General features: G+C 42.0%; 1 protein-coding gene across 5 annotated transcripts in view; it reads right to left on the minus strand.

Annotated features, from left to right (window-relative positions):
- WDR72 (WD repeat domain 72) overlaps nucleotides 1–13772 on the minus strand; it is a 501920-nt gene that overhangs the window by 447800 nt on the left and 40348 nt on the right. For 2 of the 5 annotated variants that reach the window (XM_073618749.1, XM_073618746.1), the window contains exon 2: nucleotides 6267–6365. The exons of 2 other annotated variants lie outside the window; for them this stretch is intronic. The gene's annotated coding sequence lies outside the window, so the exon portion shown is untranslated. Of the gene's footprint in view, nucleotides 1–6021; nucleotides 6215–6266; nucleotides 6366–13772 lie in introns of those variants that run through there. One more of the 5 variants, XM_073618751.1, reaches the window with a different exon arrangement.

Genomic DNA, 13772 nt, shown 5'->3' on the forward strand with positions numbered 1-13772 from the left:
AGGTACACCTGAGTTAGACCTGAGAATAAAACTAGCTCTAAAGAGTGGGGGAGTAAATGAGTTTGTTCTTTTGGGGATACCGTAAATAAGTAGGCGAGTATAGGTTAGGAGATATTGAATAGGAGTGATGACACTCCCCTTTGTCACCTTGGGAAGTTATGTTCCCCATACAGACAAAATCCCAGTAAATATATAATTTTGTATGATTCATAATTTTCAATAATTTTTAATAATTTAATAATTTTTAATAGATAATGTGAAGAGGCCATGTATGAAACGGAGTTGATATATATTAAGAGAGATTCTAACCATGTATTTGCTGATCAAGTATTTTACCGTTTATTTTAGATTGATTATGTCAATTTTAATGCACTCACATTCTGGGGCGTGACATTGGAGGGATCTGTGATCCGATTTCAGGAGTCAATATGTGATTTGATGCAGGAGATATTTGATGGTTATGTCATATGTAATTGCACGTTGGAATGAGCAGTTTCTGTATAGAGATATATGGGCTGATAGGGTCTGGTTTGTTTTTATTTATGAATGTGACCACATCATATGTGCAGATATGACAGAACCGCGCTTGAACCAGTTTACTGAGATGAATGTATAACTGTGCGTAAGCCAACTATTAGAGATGAGAGTTGAAATCAGTCCGAATTATTTTCAAGGGGGCCCTTATCCCTGATTGGCGGCGCTCTGTGTGTTCTGAGTAATGGAGAATCACTACAGCGGGGACACGAGGTGTGCGCATGCGGACTGATCCACCTATTATGTGTTAGATAGGAGGAAATATAAGGGATGAGTGGCAGCCCATACAGCCAATCCCATGATTAAGTCAATCTATGACGAAACATTTCGGGGGTGTGGCTGTGATGTGTGGCGTGTAACGCTGCAAGCCGCGCCGTAGGAGAGGCTATTCGATTGCACGGAGGGCTAACCAGGAAGGGGTGAGATCGGAAGTTTAAGCACTAAACACACCTCGTGTCCGCTGTGACCGATAGTGTCAATTGTTCATCCACTGAGTTCTGAAGTTGCTGTGAGCTGCACTGTATTTCTGCTGTTTTAAATCTTTTAAAATGTGAGTGATGTTCCTAAGATTGTAGTGGTTTTAATAAATTTGCTGTGCTGGTTTACACTATTGGAGCACTTCATTATTTTTCATGTGGACCGATTCTATCATACACTGTGGGATGTCGAATTGATCCGATTACCCTGGAGTGTGGTAAACAAGCGATTTTTGCCTTGCATGAAAGTGCTGGCAATAGGAATCGGTGAGTGTGTTTCTATTGGGAGTGGATTCACTATCACGGTGGTGAGGTGGAAGATACGCGGAGTTACTCACTTATCAAGATTTCTATTTTCAATCGATTTTTTGTCATGATTTTTTGTCACATTTTTTGTCACACTACTTTGGACTGATTTTTTTGTTCACACTATATATGGACTATTTTCTGTACACCAATGTTAATACACACATTTAACACATGGTGGAAATAATTTGGATGTATATATTTGGTGTGTAATTTACTGTGGTTGTCACTGGGTTCACTTGTTTATGTTTGTAGCAGAACATATTCTGCAACACATAGTAGATTTTTATTATATTATATTTTTGTGTCATTAATTATTTTGCACTGGAAGGAGTAGAGCGCCTCCTATTTTTTCTTATATGTCTGTAAGAGGGATCGTTTGAGTGCACGGACATTTGAGATCAAATATTGTTTATATATATTTATTTTAAAGGGGGCAGCTCTACACATAGGAGAGCATTCACACAATCACAAGTGTGTAGATTTTTCACATTATTTGGTGGCGCAGTGGAGGTATTTTTGATTGAAGGGCGGTGCAGCACTCAGGATACCTATATAATTATCTTAAACTGGCAGTGAAGTCTTGCGGCTTCACAGCCGGTTCCCTAGTGCGCATGCACGAAATGCGCTGCACTTTGTGAATTGCCCGATGGCAGGGGAAGGAGGAGGGGGCCGAATTTCCAGATGAGTTTATAGCAGCGAACTCAGCCGGCAGTGGGAGCAGGTACCTGTCAAAACCAGGTGCCCGCTCCCCTCTCCCCCTGAAAGGTGTCAAATGTGGCAGCAGAGAACTGTGGCAACGGAGAACTGTTATCTGCAAAGAAGTTTCTGAATTTCCTAATCTATATGCCTGATTCATTGTTAAAACCAGAGACAGCCTTTAATTCCTTCCTTCCCTTCGCCCCTTAGATTGTTTTAATTATTATTATTTTTTTATAAAAAAAAAAATTGTTTTCATCTCTTTTTTTTTTTGCAGTGATACATTTAAATTTTTTAACTACTTCAGCCCTGGAAGATTTTCCTGCTTAATGACCGGGCCATTTTTTGCGATACAGCACTGCGTCACTTTAACTGATAATTGCGTGGTCATGCGACGCTGTACCCAAACAAAATTGACGTCCTTTTTTTCCCACAAATAGAGCTTTCTTTTGGTGGTATTTGATCATCTCTGTGGTTTTTATTTTGAAAAAAAACCACAATATTTTTTACTTTTTGCTACAATAAATAACCCAATTAAAAAAAAAAAAGTCTTCCTCAGTTTAGACGGATGTATATTCTGCTACATATGTTTGGTAAAAAAAAAAAAAAAATCGCAATAAGCGTATATTGATTGGTTTGCGTAAAAGTTATAGCGTTTACAAAATAGGGGATAGATTTATGGCATTTTTATTATTATTATATTTTTTACTAGTAAAAGCGTTGATCAGTGATTTTTATTGGGACTGCAACATTGCAATGGACACATCGGACACTTTTGACACTTTTTTGGGACCAGTGACATTTATGCAGCGATCAGTGCTATAAAAATGCACTGATTACTGTATAAATGTCACTATCAGGGAAGACGTTAACACTAGGGGGCGATCAAGGGGTTAACTGTGTACCTATGTGTGTTTTAACTGCGAGGGGGAATTTGGCTGACTAGAGGAGGAGAGAGATCGTTGTTCCTACTTAGTAGGAACAACAATCTCTTTCCTCTCCTCTGACAGAGCCGGGATTTGTGTGTATACACACACAGATCCCGGTTCTCATTCTGCCACGAGCAATCACGGCTGCCGGCAGTCATCGCGCCTGCCAGGCACTCGCATCAGCTTTGAGGACACCCTTCGGGTGCGCGCGCCACCGGAGGCGTCTTAAAGAGCCGGCGTACAGCTATGATGGCTCGAGCAGGGGAGCCAACCGGCTGCAGTATAAGTGTGGCAGCTGGTCCGGAAGCAGTTAAGCAAAACAAATGACCTCTGCCCTCACCTACAACTGGCCTTTGCAGCAAGGAGCACATGAAAGGGCAACACATGCAAAACAAAACCAAAGAAATTCCCAGCTCAGCTTACCAACCAGCCTGCAACCAACCAAATGATCCTATCTAACAGCATGTGTTAAAAACAGGGGTTTAGTTTGCACACATTTGCAATATAGCCACATATCTATATACAAATAGTTTCAAAAATCCTCTTGTCATGTGTTTGAGGTTTCCATTATCACATGTCCTGTGATATAGCTTGAGACATTACATGCCCTCTTCCAGGTCATTCAGAGTGGAGTGTGCTGTCAATAAAGCATCTGATCCACCAAGAGGGCGGAGTACATGCCTAACTCACAACGCACTGCGCTCTGAAGGGAGGGCATGTAATAGCTAAGGCAACATCACATAACATGTGGCACACTGTGGTTTAGCTCCACCCCTCTCAGAATGTGCTGCAGGGATAGTGACCTCTATTACATGACGTAGCAAGAAAGCCATGTATACCAATATTTGGCCCACTTGTGCCGTGTACACACGGGCAGACTTTTTGGCGACAAACTTTTGATGGACTTCCGATGGACTTTTGAACAAACGGACTTGGCTACACACGATCACACCAAAGTCCGATGGATTTGTACGTGATGACGTACGACCGGACTAAAATAAGGAAGTTGATAGCCAGTAGCCAATAGCTGCCCTAGCGTCGGTTTTCATCCGTCGGACTAGCATACAGACGAGCGGATTTTTCGACCGGACTCGAGTCCGTCGAAAAGATTTGAAACATGTTCCAAATCTAAAGTCCGTCTGATTTTCACCTGAAAAGGTCTGCTGCAGGTCCGATGAACCCCACACACGGTCGGATTGTCTGACAGATTCGTCCCATTGGACCAGTCCGGTTGAAAAGTCCGCCCATGTGTACACGGCATTACTAGGCTAAATGGGGAGCATGCACACTGTGGTGGCAACAATGCAGGATGGGATTTTTATTTTTAAAAAAGGGCACAAATAGATATTAAATGTTATTAGGATGTTTTAAAAGTTAGTTCTTTTGGTGGGGGGTATGAATCACTTTAGAGATCTTTGCTGAAACCTGTCATGTAGGCCAGATCCTCCAACATGAACAACATTATCAGGTACAAAGTATTCTTCAAAGCCCAAACAAAAATTGAAAGCAGGCACCGCCTGAGTAGAAAGCCCAGTCACCTGCCAGCAGCAAATGAAGACCCTTGTTTTCTGTGTGGAAGCAGTGGCCTCACTACAGAGGTTCAACATGCCCCCTGGTGAGTTAGACCTATAGCTATGAATTCAGCAGAGAGTATAATCTTTGCTGACTGCAGAGCTCTAACCCTATCTAAGCAGGTGGTATACTGGACCTTTTTCAGAATGATCACTGCTTCCACACGGAAAGTATTCTGTAAGCTTGGCTGGCATCCACGGTGTCCTTCCCCTCAATCAAGCAATTGGCTCTGTCAGCATCCGTGGTGCTCTCCGGTGTTTCATAACATCTACCACTGTGCCTCTCTCCCTCTAAGGTGTGTTGATGAGTAGTCTGCTGACAGCCTATAGCACATTCAGTCCCTCTGAATGTTCTCTACACTCTCCTTCTCAGCCTGGCAAAAGCAACAGGAATCTACTTCTTTTCTGAGCCCCGATGCTTTGCGGGTTCTAAAGTTTTCTCCCCCCAGCCTTCCAAGCCAGCTCAGTGTATGTGAAACTACATATCCCACAATCCTAGCAGTCCACATTTTCTGTGTATTCCTGTTGGGTAGATGGTGGGCTCAACATCAGCTGCCCACAGTTGCTCTTGCTGCGCCCATGAATAGTCTCTGTCACTGATCAGACACAGAATTCCCGCAAAACTGACAGCCAGGTCCATATAGCTGCTCTTCTCCTGCCAGTGCTGCAGACGGGGCTATAAGTGTATTCTGACAGCGGTGGGTGCAGCTGTCAAAATACAATGTCCCGCAGGTGAGATACCTCCATTTACCTTGTTTGCGTGGATGGAGGAATCTCAATTCATACTGCTGTCTGAACAAAAAAAAAAAGATTAAGGCCAATTGCACACGGACATAAGAATTTACTGAAGTTTATACTCAGGATCCTGTTGACAGAAAGATCCTGAATAAAATGTTGTGTAAAGACCTTGTGTAAATGCGCATAAACTAGCGTATGTGAATCTAAAAATTCTTCTTTGTTGCCAATGTTGCAATATGCGTAAACATTCGTACAAACGTAAATTGCTGCACTGAAACGTAAGTGTTCTATTTTTGTTTTATGGCTCTGCACTCATCACTATATCACAGATTTAGTACAGGGAGTACGCTCTGAAGTCGGAGCGACTTCAGTAGTGTCTATTAAGACGCTCCCATGCACTGTAATGTGAATCTCTTTCTGGGGCGACTTGAGGGCTTACAAGTCGGATCCCAAGTCGCGGTAGTGTGAACCGAGCCTTACTGTATACCCAGCTTTGTGCATTGTTCCATAGACAACAATGTATCCATATTTAGATCAGTAAAAAATGTGACATTTTTATTCCTGTGTGTAAGGGGCCAAACAGTGTATGCCTTAATAATAGCTACACATTTTAATTTCCATAGGCTCGCAACAGGTTTACTTAAATCCCAAAGATACGAAGATCATATTGTATTTGAAGTTCTGCCATAAGCACTGCTTCATTTTGAACCATATTGCATGCACAATAAAGAAAAAACAGGCTAATACATTGTATATAGAAGTACTTACTAGTCTGGTGATAAATGCTTATCATATCATCCTCATGTCTCTTATAATTCTTTTGAAAGCTTTATATTGTGTTTTGTCTGACGACAAAAGGTCTTTGTGGAAACAAAGAACAAGTGTCCTTCCCTCTTCAAATATAAAAATACATTTCCACGTGGATTCGATTTGTTGATAAAATACTTAGATCACACAATATTCCAGTGTTCTACACACAGCAAAACACTTTATTCTGTATTGTTCTTGCTCACCTTAGACCAACCCACACTAACACTCCTGACTTGTAGAGAACAAACAAAGGTCAGAATGCGCTGCCTGTTGACTTTCCTGCATTTGTTCCATGTCACTACCTATTAAAAAAGAAAGTGTTTCATTTAAAAAATGCATACCATATCTACTATCTTGCTCTTAATCACAATGGTTATAAGCTCTACTATTTTTATAGAGCTGTTAAATAATTTATTTATATAGAAATGCCATATTCTGTAAGAGCAGTAACATCAAATCCATAGAAATACAATTTGCTGTTCTATGTAAGTGTATTCTTTAGGTAGAAACATTTTTGATAGCTTTTATGTTCTGTGTTATGTTTAGGCTGACAAAAAGCCAAGTATCTCAAAATATACTATGCACATATACAAGAAACAAAAATGCTTGGCTGTTCCAACTTCCCAAAATACTTCTTAGCACAACGGATCACCCCACTGACCTCCCTTTATACCTCTCAACATGCTCCCTTATGAGTCGATCTTCACTGCTCCCCAGTCTCCCTCCATTCACTACCATGGCTCCCTCCAAAATCTAGGCCTCCATCTATAAGCCGTTTAATTAACCATATGCTCTGAATCTGGGGTTCTACTAAGAATTCTAGCAAATTAATTTTGCCACACCTATCCCTCCTCCCTCTTTAAGGTAATCCACTATTAACCTCTGGCCTTGAGTCTCCCAGTGCTTTCACCGGTGGTCCTCCCATAAATTCCATTACGTGTACTCTTTTATCAGTGGTCGCTCTGCTTACACCTGGGTGGAAATCAGAGAAAATTAGCAGGCCCCTTCCTCTCTACTCTTGTGCTTTTACCAATTAAGCATTGGTTAACTACATTGCTTACCAACAAAGACCTGACTTTTCAACTTTTTTCAACCTTTTACTTCTAGACTTATCTCTATTGTCTAGTCGCAGTTGAACAATATCAAAAGCCCTATTAGCCATCCTACATTTCAAGTGGGAAGAAGATCTTAACTGTACTAGGGCCAAGGAAGTTTGGCTGCAAATTTGGAATATAATAGCCTCCTGTTCCATTAATATTCTCACACTCAAATCAGCCTTTAAGACTACTTCGAGATGATATATAGTCCCATCTTACTTAGCACACCTCCACTCATCCTACCCCAGCATCTGTTTCCGTGGTTGTTCTGTTCCAGGGTATGTTCTTCACACATAGTGGGCATGCCCTATGCTCTCTAGGTTTTGGGGAAAATTTCTTAAACTCTTAAAATCCTTATTGAATTGTCCCTTTTCTATAGATCCTTGGTTCATCCCTAATACACTTATAGCCCCCCTAGCCTCACAAGATCTCAATTTAAATTAGCCACGTATGTCTTACTATCAGCAAAACAGACCATAGCAAAAGCTTAGAAAAAACTGTTTATTCCCTTTACAGAAGTCTACCACCATATAGACTGAGAGGAAGGAAGCAGAAAGGAAAGGAAGCGCCAGCTAAGTGTAGTATTCCAGTTAAAGGTTTTAATAGAAAAAGATTAAAAACACTCACAAAAAATAAATAGTACAAATGCTCATCTGGTGTCAGTATCTGTGGATGTGGATCCTCCTAAAACCATCCTGCAAGATTGCTGTCATCTGTTCCGGCTGCTGGGCAGGGAGATGGCTGACTCGGAAGCCAGGAGGAGCCCAAGGAAGCCACGCTGACCAGCGTGGAACGCACAATGGAAGTGACGTCACCCGAAGGATAGGAGGTACCAGACGAGAATGGAGGCATGGCTACGCACTTGGAGCATTTGGCTCAACCTACAGGCCTGGTCCATAAAGCAAGGTCCATAAAGACATGGACGGGCGAGTTTGGGGTGGAGGAACTTGACTGGCCTGCACAGAGTCCTGACCTCAACCTGATAGAACACCTTTGGGATGACGTAGAGCGGAGGCTGCGAGCCAGGCCTTCTCGTCCAACATCAGTGCCTGACCTCACAAATGCTCTTCTGGGAGAATGGTCAAACATTCCCATAGACACACTTCTACAGTAAACCTTGTGGACAGCCTTCCCAGAAGAGTTGAAGCTGTTAGAGCTGCAACGGGTGGGCCAACTCAATGTTGAACCCTACGGACTAAGACTGGGATGCCATTAAAGTTCTTGTGTGTGTAAAGGCAGGTGCCCAAATATTTTTGAAAGTATTGGGTATAGATATATATCTATATATATACTGTATATGAGATTGTCATTTTTTTTGCCTCCTAGGTTGCAGTGCATTCAAAAAATAAACATTATTTGTATAATGATGATTATGGAACATATCAATTTTTTAATTTGTGAGTTCTAATGTTCCAAGGGCACATAAGAAGAATATATAAAGACATATTGTGATTGGGTTGATTTGATATGCTTTCGGTGTATAGACTTAAATTGTCACTTTAATTTGTGGCCTGGATCTGCAGCTGTATTGTGCATGGTGTCATAAAATAAGATTCTTTATTCCTGGAGAATTGGAGGGGTGTATGGCACGATGGAAAGAAATATACTTCAGACTCTTTTAACATGTGATGGCTGCTCCATAGATTTAACTATAAATCTATTACTATATGAGATGTGCCGTCATAACCAAGAAGGAATCTAAATGCTGCCATAAAAAATAACTGATGATCAACCATAGCATTGACCTCGACAGCTCATCCACCCACCTACAAAAAAAAATGTAATTTACTGGGCAATATTATGAGCTTTAGCAGTTTCCAGGAGATGTTAGAACTTGTGGCAAAATAAAGTATGTGTTTAGAATTCATACAACTATACCATTAAACAAACTTTTCATCATTTGAGTCAGTGCCCAGAGAAGGTGGCGTTGCTGATAGCAGCTTGCAAAATATAGAATTCACCTTCCTGCAGAAAATAGGAAAAGAAAAAAAAAAAGTCTTATTTTCACGTTCTTTTCTAATTAATGGAAAGAGCTGTGCAGTGAGGTGGACTGTCTTTTTTGATGGGCAGATCACAGCTGCTGTGCAGCTCACAGTGAACCGAAGTACAAAAAAAGAAAAGGCGCCCTTTGACCCCACCTTGCTGTGGGTCACGGACCAGCTGGAGGGGGTCACAAAGAACATGCCACGTGCTATGTCATTTTCTAGTAGGGTCTACTTTTTATTTGACCATAATGTTTTGTTTTATGGATTAGCAATCAGTGTACTTCAACTCCTCTCCCGATGTGTTGGTTAAACATGGATTTCAGCTCTGACATTGAAAAACCATATCAAAAATCAACTGAGGCTACCTGTCAATTAGCTGTGTCAATGTTTCATATTACTGTATTATATATATATAATATAAAAAAGAATGGAAAATATCCATCTTATAGGCGATCAACCTTGATTCTATATTTAAATTAAAAAAAAAAAATGTAAATTAATTTAAAATTATTATTTTAAATTAACCACTTAAGCCCCGGACCATTTGGCTGGCCAAAGACCAGAGCACTTTTTGCGATTCGGCACTGCGTCGCTTTAACTGACAAAAGTGAGTACACCCCTAAGTCAAAATGTCCAAATTGGGCCCAAAGTGTCAATATTTTGTGTGGCAACCATTCTTTTCCAGCACTGCCTTAACCCTCTTGGACATGGAGTTCACCAGAGCTTCACAGGTTGCCACTGGAGTCCTCTTCCACTCCTCCATGATGACATCACGGAGCTGGTGGATGTTAGAGACCTTGCGCTCCTCCACCTTCCAGTTGAGGATGCTGCACAGATGCTCAATAGGGTTTTGGTCTTGAGACATGCTTGGCCAGTCCATCACCTTTAACCTCAGCTTCTTTAGCAAGGCAGTGGTTGTCTTGGAGGTGTGTTTGGGGTCGTTATCATATCGGAATAGTGCCCTGTGGCCCAGTCTTCGAAGGGAGGGGCTCATGCCCTGTTTCAGTATGTCACAGTGCATGTTGGCATTCATAGATCCTGCAATGAACTGTAGCTCCCCAGCGCAGCAGCACTCATGCAGCCCTAGACCATGACACTCCCACCACCATGCTTGACAGTAGGCAAGACATACTTGTCTTTGTACTCCTGACCTGGTTGCCGCCACACACGCTTGACACCATCTGAACCAAATAAATTTACAGTGGGGACGGAAAGTATTCAGACCCCCTTAAATTTTTGTTATATTGCAGCCATTTGCTAAAATCATTTAAGTTCATTTTTTTTCCTCATTAATGTACACACAACACCCCATATTGACAGGAAAACACAGAAATGTTGACATTTTTGCAGATTTATTAAAAAAAGAAAAACTGAAATATCACATAGTCCTAAGTATTCAGACCCTTTGCTTAGTATTTAGTAGAAACATCCTTTTGATCTAATACAGCCATGAGTCTTTTTGGGAAAGATGCAACAAGTTTTTCACACCTGGATTTGGGGATCCTCTGCCATTTCTCCTTGCAGATCCTATCCAGTTCTGTCAAGGTTGGATGGTAAACGTTGGTGGACAGCCATTTTTAGGTCTCTCCAGAGATGCTCAATTGGGTTTAAGTCAGGGCTCTGGCTGGGCCATTCAAGAACAGTCACGGAGTTGTTGTGAAGCCACTGCTTCGTTATTTTAGCTGTGTGCTTAGGGTCATTGTCTTGTTGGAAGGTAAACCTTCGGCCCAGTCTGAGGTCCTGAGCACTCTGGAGAAGGTTTTCGTCCAGGATATCCCTGTGCTTGGCCACATTCATCTTTCCCTCGATTGCAACCAGTCGTCCTGTCCCTGCAGCTGAAAAATACCCCCACAGCATGATGCTGCCACCACCATGCTTCACTGTTGGGACTGTATTGGACAGGTGATGAGCAGTGCCTGGTTTTCTCCACACATACCGCCTAGAATTAAGGCCAAAAAGTTCTATCTTGGTCTCATCAGACCAGAGAATCTTATTTCTCACCATCTTGGAGTCCTTCAGGTGTTTTTTAGCAAACTCCATGCGGGCTTTCATGTGTCTTGCATTAAGGGGAGGCTTCCATCGGGCCACTCTGCCATAAAGCCCTGACTGATGGAGTGCTGCAGCGATGGTTGACTTTCTACAACTTTCTCCCATCTCCCGACTGCATCTCTGGAGCTCAGCCACAGTAAACTTTGGGTTCTTCTTTACCTCTCTCACCAAGGCTCTTCTCCCCCGATAGCTCAGTTTGGTCGGACGGCCAGCTCTAGGAAGGGTTCTGGTCGTCCCAAACGTCTTCCATTTAAGGATTATGGAGGCCACTGTGCTCTTAGGAACCTTAAGTGCAGCAGAATTTTTTTATAAGCTTGGCCAGATCTGTGCCTTGCCACAATTCTGTCTCTGAGCTCTTCAGGCAGTTCCTTTGACCTCATGATTCTCATTTGCTCTGACATGCACTGTGAGCTGTAAGTTCTTATATAGACAAGTGTGAGGCTTTCCTAATCAAACACAGCTGAACTCAAATGAAGGTGTAGAACCATCTCAAGAATGATTTGAAGAAATGGACAGCACCTGAGTTAAATATATGAGTGTCACAGCAAAGGGTCTGAATACTTAGGACCATGTGATATTTCAGTTTTTCTTTTTTAATAAATCTGCAAAAATGTCAACAATTCTGTGTTTTTCTGTCAATATGGGGTGCTGGGTGTACATTAATGAGGGAAAAAAAAGAACTTAAATGATTTTAGCAAATGGCTGCAATATAACAAAGAGTGAAAAATTTAAGGTAGTCTGAATACTTTCCGTGCCCACTGTATCTTGGTCTCATCAGACCACAGGACATGGTTCCAGTAATCCATGTCCTTAGTCTGCTTGTCTTCAGCAAACTGTTTGCGGGCTTTCTTGTGCATCTTTAGAAGAGGCTTCCTTCTGGAATGACAGCCATGCAGACCAATTTGATGCAGTGTGCGGCGTATCGTCTGAGCACTGACAGTCTGACCCCCACCCAACCTCTGCAGCAATGCTGGCAGCACTCATATGTCTATTTCCCAAAGACAACCTCTGGATACGATGCTGAGCACATGCACTCAACTTCTTTGGTTGACAATGGAGAGGCTTGTTCTGAGTGGAACCTGTCCTGTTAAACCGCTGTATGGTCTTGGCCACCATGCTACAGCTCAGTTTCAGGGTCTTGGCAATCTTCTTATAGCCTAGGCCATCTTTATGTAGAGCAACAATTCTTTTTTTTCAGATCCTCAGAGAGTTCTTTGCCATGAGGTGCCATGTTGAACTTCCAGTGACCAGTATGAGAGAGTGAGAGTGATAACACCAAATTTAAAACACCTGCTCCCCATTCACACCTCAGACCTTATAACACTAACGAGTCACATGACAACGGGGAGGTAAAATGGCTAATTGGGCCCGATTTGGACATTTTCACTTAGGCGTGTACTCACTTTTGTTGCTAGCGGTTTAGACATTAATGGCTGTGTGTTGAGTTATTTTGAGGGGACAGCAAATGTACACTGTTATACAAGCTGTACACTCACTACTTTACATTGCAGCAAAGTGTCATTTCTTTAGGGTTGTCACATGAAAAGATATAATAAAATATTTACAAAAATGTGAGAGGTGTACTCACTTTTGTGGGATACTGTACATTCTTGCTGTGAGTATGCTGACAAAATTAAATGTTACAAGGCTATTTTCTCTCCAGGTCAGATGTTCTTCAGTCATAGTAATTGTAAATATTTATTTCCTTTGGTCTTCAGGTGGAGCAGCAGTACAAATGATCTGACAGGGACATGGCCTCTCCTTCCTCATTGAGAAAAGTTCTTTCATTTATTACACTGCTTATAAAATGATCTGTGAATGGAGGAGTATATCCTAAAGCCTGGTACACACTATAATGTCTGACGTTAGTACAGCAATCTCCCCCCCAGCCAGAACACTTCGATCAGTGCTCTCTGCCATTAGCTGACAGCGCTGATCGGGAGCCAGTCAGCTGCTGGTTTTCAAGCATGCTCATACGACAGAAGTCAGGCAAAAAGGGCCAGCTTCTGTTGGACTGGCTGAAATATACACGAGCCTAATGTTGGCCGGCTTTTTTCTTAATCAGCGCATGTTGCCCGGAATTCGGCATTCAACGGGGCTTAAGAAGCATTGTGATGTAAGGGGCATTGTGACATGTTGGATGGTTTTTATTGAACTGGCCGATGTCTCCCAACATTCAGCCCATGTGTACTAGGCATAAGACTAATCAGATTCTCCCTCTTTCACACATTGGGGGTTATTTACGAAAGGCAAATCCACTTTGCACTGAAAGTGCACTTGGAAGTGCAGTCGCTCTAAATCTGAGGGGTAGATCTGAAATGAGGGGAAGCTCTGCTGATCTTATCATCCAATCATGTGCAAGCTAAAATGCTGTTTTTTATTTTCCTTGCATATCCCCCTTGGATCTACAGTGACTTTACTTCCAAGTGCACTTTCAGTGCAAAGTGGATTTTCCTTTAGTAAATAACCCCCATTGTGTTACAGGCAATCGTTGAAAGACTTTGCTCAATGAGGGAGGAGGGGGCATGTCCCTGTCAGATCATTTGTACTGCTGTTTTGCCTGAAGCCCAGAAGCTGT

This window comes from Aquarana catesbeiana, linkage group LG03 (assembly GCF_042186555.1).
Source record: "Aquarana catesbeiana isolate 2022-GZ linkage group LG03, ASM4218655v1, whole genome shotgun sequence".
NCBI classification, from domain to species: Eukaryota; Metazoa; Chordata; class Amphibia; order Anura; family Ranidae; genus Aquarana; species Aquarana catesbeiana.